A 12837-nucleotide genomic window follows, 5' to 3' on the forward strand; every position below is an offset into this window, starting at 1 on the left:
TAATCGAAACTACATTCTATGGTTGGATTATCGAAATCGAATATGCCCCTTTTTAGTTTGGTAGCCTAAGAATTAGTGTTTATTATAATTGCCACTAATTGACGCGAATCCTAAAGATAGATCTATGGACCTCGACAAGTCCCATTCGGGTTACGAATGCTTTAGTACTTCGATTATCATATCCGATTAGAGTCCCGGAATGATGGGGATGTTCTATATGTATCCTGTTAGTTCGGTTATTAAGCGTTCACCATATTAATGATTTTTAATTCGCGGGTTACGCGTATTATTTTATACTCAGGTTACGTGTACAATTAAATATCTGGAAATCTTGTGGTGTATTAAAATGATGAAAATGAATGATTATGCTAAACTAATGAACTCACCAACCTTTTGTGTAACGACCCAACCCGTTATCCAACCGAATATGCAACATAAATTTTTTTTTATACAGAAGGGGTGCGCGACGCGCAACCCCATATGTGCGCGGCGCGCACATAGCCTGGCAGCTTGCTGTCAAAATTTCCAATTTCCGATTAATGATCTCCCACTTCCCGACACTTTTAGACGAAACTGTTTTCACAACATTTAATATTAGTTAAAACTAACGCTTTCCAATAATAAAATGAGTTTTACGACACCAGGCCCACATCGGCCGTTTTAGGACTTTCGTACAAAATACAATTTTCGACTACATGTTTTTAACACAACATAAAAGCCGAGCATTGCGATTGGGGATACGCTACCTAAGCCTAGTCAAATCCAAAAGCAAGTCTTCTAAAGCAAACTACGCGAGTCCACTAGTTCCCACACTTACCCGAGCCACCGCCTCCATGCAAATCTATAAAAAAAAGTAAACAACGAGAGGGTAAGCTAACGCTTAGTGAGTGAGAATATACTACATACATATATATGCATAAAATGGACACGCCACACAAATAATCAAATAACACATACCAGAGCATCCACATATAAGGCAAACTAAGCATACCGTTCAACCGCTATATAACAAGCTAAATAATCAACAAGTAAGTTCACCAACGACGATATGAACCACTCCAACAAGCTACACCTGGAGGGTTAGCTACATCCCAACGATACAACGATATAGATAAAAAATAAGCGTACAACGCCCAAGGTTAACCCCTTAACCCAATACCAAAAGTCAATTACCACAATGAAGATTGGCCGAACTACACGAGCCATAGTAAATCCGCATCCACATGAGACTACTATCTTCATTATCACAACAACATCGAGGTTGGCCGAACTACACGAGCCTTAGTGAATCCGCAACCACACGAGATCACTACCTCAATAAGATGACCGAACTACACGAGTCATCGTGAATCTGCATCCACACGTGTTCCACTTCTCCAATCACAACTCAATACCAACCCTTCGCCATTGGGGTTGTATAATCCACATCACAAGCATATGTGTTAACGTACACACATAGTGTGTACCTCGCCAAAGGTGGTCAACCAAAACGCACAACCGTGCCAATTGGACCTATACACAAGTCCACCAAATCCACCTATATGTGAAGTAAGCTCTATAACCAAGAACCACTTCACCCGACCCGCACCCATCCTACACATACATATGCACATAGGATATTAACACTCACCTTGTCGTCTTGATGAATGCTACCGAATAATCCGTAACTCACCGATGGAATGTACCTATTCCAATATCACAATACAAGTAACACACTTAGAGTGGATTTACAAATCAACTCAAAATGACACTTAGTGCAATTTCGGCCAATTGCACTTCCAAGCACAATACGTGCCCAAACTAACCAATAATCACTAACACAAGTGGAAATGGTCCTAATATGCCAATTGAACCCAAACACAAGTGTTAAACACTTATCATTCTCCAAATCACCCATAAACCCTAATTTTGACTTAATTCAAAATTAGTCTTTCAAATACACTAAAATGGGTTCCAACACTTCCATAATCACAAAACCTAGTGATTAAACCCAATTCCAAGTCCTAAATCATGGCCAAGTCGGTTTCCAACCCAAAACCCACCAACAACAACAATAAACCCGATTACTAGCATCAAAGAACTCACTTCAAGAGTTTAAATGGGTTTCTCAACAATTAAGTTCAAACCCTAACTTGAATATCAAAATCAAACAATGAAATTCAGAGTTTAAACTTACCAATACTACCACAACGTAGCCGTGAACGAGATGAACAACTTTAAAACCCAAGCTTTGGTGAGAATCCAACTCATTCTTCTCCAAATGAAGCTTCCTCTCCCTAAAACTCTTCTCTCTCTAGGGTTTGAAGATGAGAGTGTTTGTGGTGTGGAAATGAGGATAAGATGATCAATGGATCAGCTTTGAAGGCTCCAAACCGACCCCAAGTGAAATGACCAAAATGCCCATCATTTAACTAAAAATAGAAAAAGACAGAAATTCTTTCACAGGCCACGTGTGCGACACGCTCCTTTAAGTGTACGCCGCGCACACACGTCTGAATAGATTCTGAGCTTTTAACTTTTACCCACGCTCCTCACACTATACGTACGTCATTCTTACGCTATGTACAATAAATATTAGGGTCATACATTTTGGTTGACACTTTTAAGCATGTTTATTCTCATGCATGAAAGAAATCTTCCGCTGTGCATTTGCTCATTTTAAAGATATTACTTGGAGTCATTCATGGCATATTTCAAATGACGTTGCATTTGAGTCGTTGAGTTCAAAAAGATTATTATTAAGTCATTTATAGTTTGGATATATTATGAAATGGTATGCATGCCTGTCAACTTTCGATGTAATGAAAGTTTGTCTTTTAAAAACGAATGTAATGTTTGTAAAACATATCATATAGAGGTCAGAACCTCGCGATGTAATCAACTATTGTGAATCGTTTATAATCGATATGAACGGATCGTTAAAGTTGGTATCAGAGCGGTGGTCTTAGCGAACCAGGTCTTGCATTAGTGTGTCTAACTGATAGTTGTTTAGATGCATTAGTGGGTATGGACTTCGACCGTGTCTGCATGTAAAAAGTTTTGCTTATCATTTCGTGTCGAAAATTATTTGCTTATCATTCTTAGTCTAGACACATCTTACTGCATTGACTGCATGAATAGTGTATAGACAAAATTCATATCTTAGCGTATCTGCTAATTCATATCTTAGCGTGTCTGTTACTGTAAACTTTGCCTGACATATTCCGTAAATTCCTCCATAATCTATGAAATCTTTTGTTCTATATATATAGATATTCTATGTAATTAGAATACCATCCGATAACCGAAAATCATTTCATACCGAAAAACCCTTTACTCAATCGTACGAAATGAAACTCACCACTAGTTCAAGTTCTTCGAAATCCGACAGCTATTCTGACATAGATGATCACCTAAGCTCCGAAAGCAGCGTCACCGAAATGAACCAACCAATCAGCCATCATCAATTCTGAATGAATTGGGGGTGGATTCATAGTCTACTTAGTCAATGGAGATGCGAAGAAGGCGATCCCTTCCACCAACCGAATTCACCTCTTGGCGAAGAACCTGAAGCACTTACCGGTGAATCTGTTCGAAACACCATTTTCTCTCTCATTTCTAGAGTATCTTGCCACGATTATATCACAACTCAGATTCTAAACCTTATTCATTCGCTCATTCCTATCGATAATCATTCCGCAGCAATAAGTCAACGAGCTTCGCGCCCGAGTTGTAGCCTTGAAAAATATGGTGCAAAACGTACCAGCTTCAACAACATCACCGGCACCAACAGTACCACCAACATCAATACCAGTACCACCAACAACAACATCCGCATTACAAGCCTCAACATCACAATCTATACCTCAAGCATAATCATCATTCTACATGACGTTTTACATCATTTATCTTCGTTCGACATGGCAATTATGTAATCTCTAATGTTTTAGAGATTATATATTCTTGTTCTAACAGTAAATCAAATGAGTTTAATATCATATTGACTCATTAAATCCATGATTACATCTGAAGAAAATATATATGTATATATGTTTTCATAAAGATTGTAATTAAAAATTCTTTTGTACAAACTGTTAATGGTGAAAATATTTTAACGGGTAGGTAATACTCGAGGAATATTTAGATTTCACATTAATAAGTTACACTGTACATTCTTTCAAATCTGATTCAACAGTCATTTACTATCCTACTTACATCCACATATATACGTATCCGTTCACCGCAGAATAACCATTTTAATTCAATTTCATATTTGGATTTTGACTTATCAGAATCCAAGTGGCATAATGAAGAAAACATTGGACAAAAAATAAAATTTGTTAGAATCAAACAAATTAACTATGAGAAAATTTGTTATGAATCCACGCTAACAAAATCCTAGCTAACTGTTAATTCCTTATTACATTTTATTTATCGCAATTTATTTATTGCAATTTTAATTCTCGCAATTTTATTTATCGTCATTTAATTTCTGTTATTTATTTTACACACTTTATTTATCGTCATTTAAATACTGTTATTTACGCATTTTAAATATCGGGACACGTATACAATGTTTGACATATCATATTGACATCATCTATATATATTATTTGGAATAACCATAGAAACTCTATATGCGGTAATGCTCGAGTTAGCTATACATGGTTGAGGTTGATTCTAAAATAATATATATACTTTGAGTTGTGATCGAGTCTGAGACATGTATACAATGGGTCACGATACGTATTAATTAATTTGAATATTATATATTAAACTACATATGAATTATTGAATTACTAACTGTGGACTACCAACATTGGATAATTAAAATGAATTAAAAAATTGATTATAACATATGAAACTAAACATTTCTTCAAGTTTTCCACTTGATTTCATATTAAACCTCATTTGTATCTTGAGGATTACAATCTGCGTTCAAACCTTTCATGATTCTTGAAAACACCTCAATCGAACGGATGAACCAACCGCACTTCATCTACGAAAGGAAAGATTTATGCATATAGTTGTGCACCTGAAAACTCTCGGAAACTGAGTAAAAGTTTAATACGTAGTTGTGCTAATTCCTTTAGCGTTATTATTACCGAAAATAACTTTACAACTCCTGTTCGAGATAGCCAGTTTTGTCACAACTCCAGCAAGTCAACTTTGACTTTTCAGTAGGACTAGCCTTATTATAACCTTGATATACATGCGTGCTCTTTTATTGTTACCGGGGAACCTTTTATATTCCACCATATTACCAGCAGACGTACCAGAAACCTCGTTGCTCCTTGGCTTCAATCTCTCCGAAAAATCACTATATGTATATATTGAAGTCTTATCATGAACTCATCGGCATCTTGTAACGATAATTACCATACCAAATACCGAGAGGCATCAATCGATAATCTCAAATTTCTCAGCGATTCTACGACAGTAATTATATATATATATATATGTATATATATATATATATATGTATATATATATATATGTATATATATATATATGTATATATATATATATATATATATATATATATATATATATATATAAAACTTCTATCTCCTGGATTTACGAACTTCAATTCTGAATTTCTGAAAAGCGCTTTAACCTATGAAACAGTTTCTGAGTTTTGAAAAAGCTGATGAAGCAGTGAAAACTGAAGACTGCCTTAACAGTTAAAAGTTTGATGATAAAGAATGGAATGTTGAAAAATCTCAAAGATTTTGATACTGAAAAAATGAATTGCTCAAACCATGAAGGAGACTCTGAACAAATCACAAGGACTAAACTTGTACATAAAGAATCCTGATGATTCTGTTCCGATGAAATCTTTAGCGAATACCTTGCTCCTTACTCTAGACCCTTGTGGACGATATTCTTCATCATCCTCTGATCTTAGATATTTCAAGATATCATCGTATCTTTCATTATAAATATCATCCATATTTCTGAAGATATTTTCATAACTATTCTACCTAAAATTATTTATCTCATCGCGCTATCAATGTTACATCATAAGGGAAACTATTTCAGTTTATAAATTCTGAAAAATTCGAATTTAAAATATGAATGTTTTTTAAGAAGTGTTGGGAACTGAAGTATGAGTTAGTATAATATAATGACACTTGATCAACGTGATTATATTACAGTAAGTCATGCTGAATTTCTAATGAAACATGATGATTCACAGACCATAACGTCATCATGTGCCATGTTACACGACTCTTACATTCTACTAAATCTTTAAACAAATCTAGAACATATTTTCTTGATAATTCTATCTTTTCCAGTGACTTCTGATAATTTGGCGAATGTTTCAGAAATATGAATTGAAGTATAAAAGATGAGAGTTGTGGAAATAATGGGACGGAAGAAGTTCAATTATAGTGAAATATCCGACAGAGCAATTGAAATAGATTATTGCATTTGATCAAAGAAGATTCTAATTTCCTTAATTACCGGAGAATCAAATATTATTACAAAGATTTCCTCTAAATCCCTTAAATTCCGGAAATCAACCGTGACTACGTCACCGGTTAAGACGAACTTGCATTTACTCATTTCACTCTTTTACGATAGCTTCACTCGTACTCTTCGAGTAATTGAATTATCTTATCCATATTACTCAACAGTAATAAAACTCTATTTATCAGCTCATATTCGTCAGGAAAACATTCTTATTGTTAGTCATGATGATCCCACTCAAATTTCAGGACGGAATTTCTTTAACGGGTAGGTACTGTGACGACCCAGAAATTTCTGACCAAATTTAAACTTAATCTTTATATGGTTTCGACACGATAAGTAAAGTCTGTAAAGTTGAGTCTCAAAATCTTTGAAATAGTTTACATGAACTCATTTATCCTATGACTAATTCCAACGATTCACGAACAAGTGTTGTGTATATATATATATATATATATATATATATATATATATATATATATATATATATATATATATATATATATATATATATATATATGAGGGTATTGGAAATAATAAAATATAAATGAATCATTAGAATTAAAATGTAAAATAACAATTAAAATAATTAAGTTAATGTTAATATATATAAATATATATGTTGCTATAAAATATATAAATATTATCTATTCAATAAGGGGGATGATTCTCATACACACTTTTTTGATCCTCACACACCAATTGAGTATTATTAGAAGAGTAAAAGGTTAAAATAGGTGTGTGAGGATCAAAAAAGTGTGTGTGAGAATCATCCCCCATTCAATAAAAGTCATCACATAATATAATATTATATAAATCATAAATGATATTATATTAAATTACAAGTTTGAATATAATTGATATATTAATATTATTACCATTAAATTCATCATTTTTATTATTGTTAATATTAATATTAATATTTGTATTAGTAATATTATTAATTCTAAAATAATATATATATATATATATATATATATATATATATATATATATATATATATATAAGCTTTGAGTTATATTATTATCATTATTATTAATGTTATTATCATCATTAATAATATTAATATTATTATAACTAGTATTATTATTTGTATCATTAATAAGATTATTATTATCAATATTATTAATTAAATTTATTAAACTTTGCATTATTGTTAGTATTAATATTATCATTATTTAATATCTATTATTACTAGCCTTTTTACCAATAATTTTATTATTGCATTATTAATAATATTAACATATTTATACTTGTAGTTATCCAGATTTATGAATTATATGCATATAAACAGATATATACATGCAGGTTTATATAAATACATATATATATATACAAAATACAATCATATATATATATATATATATATATATATATATATAAATATATATATATAAATATATATATATATATATATATATATATATATATATATATATATAAATATATATATATATAAATATATATATATATATATATATATATATATATATATATATATATATATATATATATATATATATATATATATATATATATATATATATATATATGTGTGTGTGTGTGTGTGTGTGTGTATATATATATATATACATATACATGTATATGGATATATCAATAACTGACATATATATATGTCAATACAAATAATTACCTATTTCAGTTTCCCATCATTTTCAATCTGTTGTTGATGTGTTTTTACGTCTCAAAATTGGTACAAATCGAATCTCAATCTCAGATACAACCAAAATCTTTTTGAGGTCTTTTTCTGTTTTATTTATATATTTTTTTTATTTCCTGATTGAAGAATAATCGGTACTTCCTGTCTGTAAATCTGTAAATGTCGACTTCACAATCAATTAGAATCCAATACAATTGTTAAATCATGTATATAATCACTCTATATAAGTTACATACTGCAATTTATAATTTAATACCAAGAAACTCAAGAAAAACAGATACGAAACCTCTGTTCTTCATTTTTTTTTGCCAAACTTCGAATTAGAGTTTTATTTCAAAATGTATAAATGCAAAGTTGTTAGGAATCCTCCATTAAAACTTCCTGTAAAACCTCAAATCCCAATTCTTTATATCGAGTCTTAATTTTTGAGTCAAAGTTTCAAAATCAAAAAGTCAAACGAGGTGTTCATAGTGAAATTCGAAATTATTTTAATGTTTTGAGTTAAATTGATGAACCAGATAGTTCATAAAGAAGATTTGCAACCTTTTTCATTCAGGGATCGTGATCTAAAACGTCCTAAATTTTGAATTTGATCATTGAGTTCATATCGTTTTTTTCATAACTGCAGTTCTTTTTTTTTTGATTAAATTATTTCTGTTAATGAAATTAACACATAAACAAGCAATCTGGTTCATTTAATTGTTTTTAAAACAAATAAAATTTAGTGTTGTAACCACACTGGTCGATTTGAATTCGAATTGGAGAAGAAGGAGAATAAGGGAAACAGATGAACGAGTTAAAATAAATATGGATTATGCATTTAATCAGAAAAATAGAAATGGTGCACTGATTTAGGGAGTTGTCGAGTGAGCGAGAGGTCTCGGGTTCGATCCTGGTCTGTTACATTTCTTTTTAGAAAAAGCTTGGAAAGGGTATACACTTTTATTTTATTTCTATCTTTATTATTATTAGTTATGATTATGATTATTATTATTATTATTATTATTATTATTATTATTATTATTATTATTATTATTATTATTATTATTATTGTTATTATTATTATAAGTGATATTGTGATAATCATAATTATTATTGTTATTATTATGATTGTTATTATTATTGTTATTAGTAGTATTATAATTATAATTATTATTATTATTACCATACATATAAGTATTATAATCCTTATTATCATTAGTAGTATTATCATTTTTATGATTATGATTAATATTATTATGATTGTTATAAAGGTAATATAAATTATTATTGTTTTCATAAATATTAGCATTAGTATCTTTTTTTAGTACTACTACTATTATTATTATTATTGGTAACATAAGTATTATTATAAATATTATCATTATTAGTACTAATATGATTATCATTAATAGTATTGATATTATTAAAAATTGTTAACAATATTATCATTTTTATTAAAATTATTATTTTACTATCATTAAAACTACGATTATTATTATTATCAATATCATCTATATTATCGTTATTAAAATAATTATGATTACTAAAATTAAAAGTTTTAATAACGTTGTTAAGGTTATAGGTATAAAAATAAAGATTTTTATATACAAAAATATATTTGAATTACATAACTTAATTAATATATCTACGTATATAAAATGAAAATATAAATAAATAGTGAAACTTATAAATTATTAATATAACAAATACATCATTAATAATAAATAGAATTATTCGATTACGAATATATGTTTTAATAGATATACAATTGATATAGGTTCGTGAATCCGAGGTCAACCCTGCATTGTTCAGTTTCGTCATATGTATTTTTACTACAAAATACAGTATTGTGAGTTTCATTTGCTCCCTTTTTAAATGCTTTTGCAATATATATTTTTGAGACTGAGAATACATGCGCTGTTTTATAAATGTTTGACGATATAGACACAAGTAATCGAAACTACATTCTATGGTTGGATTATCGAAATCGAATATGCCCCTTTTTAGGTTGGTAGCCTAAGAATTAGTGTTTATTATAATTGCCACTAATAGACGCGAATCCTAAAGATAGATCTATGGACCTCGACAAGTCCGATTCGGGTTACAAATGCTTTAGTACTTCGATTATCATATCCGATGAGAGTTCCGGAATGATGGGGATATTCTATATGCATGCTATTAGTTCGGTTATCAAGCGTTCACCATATGAATGATTTTTAATTCGCGGGTTACGCGTATTCTTTTGTACTCGGGTTACGTGTACAATTAAATATCTGAAAATCTTGTGGTCTATTAAAATGATGAAAATGAATGATTATGATAAACTAATGAACTCACCAAGCTTTTGATTGACACTTTTAAGCATGTTTATTCTCAGGTATGAAAGAAATCTTCCGCTGTGCATTTGCTCATTTTAAAGATATTACTTGGAGTCATTCATGGCATATTTCAAAAGACGTTGCATTCTATTCGTTGAGTTCAACAAGATTATTATTAAGTCATTTATAGTTTGGATATATTATGAAATGGTATGCATGCCTGTCAACTTTCGATGTAATGAAAGTTTGTCTCGTAAAAACGAATGCAATGTTTGTAAAACGTATCATATAGAGGTCAGAACCTTGCGATGTAATCAACTATTGTGAATCGTTTATAATCGATATGAACGGGTCGTTAAAGATAACACCAGCAACCAGAATCAAAATCAGCAGAATAAACAAAATACTTCTGGTTCGAATAACTGTAATCAGCGTGTTTGTCCACGATGCTATAAGGCTCATGATGGTTATTGCACGGTTACTTGTAAAAGGTGTTCCAAGTAGGGACACATTGCTAAAAATTGTACGGTGATCATGCCGGATACTGCTACTCCTGCTGCAAGTGGTGGTAATAATGGTGGTAATAATGGTGGTAATGGTAATGGGAAGCCGAGAAATGGTAGTAATCAGAAGGTGTGTTATGAATGTGGTAAACTGGGGCATTTTCGTGATACTTGCCCTAACAAAAAGACTACTGAAAACGCACATGGAAGGGCGTTCAATATTAATGCTAGGGATGCTGAGGAAGATCCAAAACTTATTACAAGTACATTCTCGATCAATGACTTATCGGTTTATGTACTATTTGATTCAAGGGATGATTTAAGTTTCGTGTCAAGTGAATTTAGTCCAAAAATCAAAACTCCGTTAATTCCTTTAGACAGAACTTATGTTGTAGAGGTAGCTAATGGTAAAGTGCTTACTGTTAAGAGTGTGTATCGTAAGTGTAACATTAATCTGGCTGGTAGAGATTTTAAGGTAGATTTAATACCGATTGATCTAGGCAGTTTTGTTTAACGACCCGTCCTAATCCATCTGGACGAATACATTACATTTGGTTACATCGCGAGGTACTTGACCTCTATATGATACATTTTACAAACATTGCATTCGTTTTTAAAAAGACAAACTTTCATTACATCGAAAGTTGACGGCATGCATACCATTTCATAATATATCCAAACTATGAATAACTTAAATATAATCTTGTTGAACTCAACGACTTGAATGCAATGTCTTTTGAAATATGTCATGAATGACTCCAAGTAATATCTCTAAAATGAGCAAATGCACAGCGGAAGATTTCTTTCATACCTGAGAATAAACATGCTTTCAAATGTCAACCAAAAGGTTGGTGAGTTCATAGGTTTATCATAAAACAATAAAATTCATCATTTTGATAGACCACAAGATTTAAATACAGTACACCTATCTCGTGTACGAAACCATTTTCATAAATCTTAGTAACCGTACACATATCTCGTGTACAAAAATATCATACACATAACCTGTGTATAAAATCATTCTCTCGATACATAACATTCACTTTTCATTCATTGCTTGGCTTGGTAACCGACCTTAACATATAATGCGCATAAATAATATCCCCAAAACAGAACATCTCGTCTGTATAATATATAAACTTCGAAGTACTAAACACCACGCCCACTAGCTCTTCCGTCTAGTGAATATTCTGGGTGGGGGTGTTAAACCCAGTAGCTACCTTTAGGATTCGCGTGAATTAGGGCCATACCCGTTTCTAATTCTTAGGTTACCAAGCAATAATAATCAGGGGAAAATATTCACAACAATTAGTGGCAATTATAACGTCCAACTAATTCAATAATAATCCACAGAACTTCTGTCTGCATAATAATTCATTCGAAGAATATTTTGCTTGTGTCTATCTCGTCAAACATTTATAAAAGCATTGCATGTATTCTCAGTCCAAAAATATAGATTGCAAAAGCATTTAATAAAACAGGTATAAAAACAGTGCATGTATTCTCAGTCCCAAAAATGTAAAGAGTAAAAGGGAGCAAATTAAACTCACAATACTGTATTTTGTAGTAAAAATATATATGACGATATTGAACAATGCAGGGTTGGCCTCGGATTCACGAACCTATATCAATTATATATATTAACACATTGTAATCGAACAAATTTATATACTATTATTATTAATGATATATTTGTTATTTTAATGAATTATATGTTTCATTAATTAATTAACTATACTTATTTTATAAATACTTAGTATAAAATATCAATGTAGTTAGGTTATATGTTTTAACTATACTTTTATAAGAATATTATTTCTTTGTTACAATAATAAGTATAGTAATACTACAATGATGCTAACAATAATATTATTAATAATGATAAAAATGATAAATTTA

The sequence above is a fragment of the Rutidosis leptorrhynchoides genome, chromosome 7 (assembly GCF_046630445.1).
Source record: "Rutidosis leptorrhynchoides isolate AG116_Rl617_1_P2 chromosome 7, CSIRO_AGI_Rlap_v1, whole genome shotgun sequence".
NCBI lineage: Eukaryota > Viridiplantae > Streptophyta > Magnoliopsida > Asterales > Asteraceae > Rutidosis > Rutidosis leptorrhynchoides.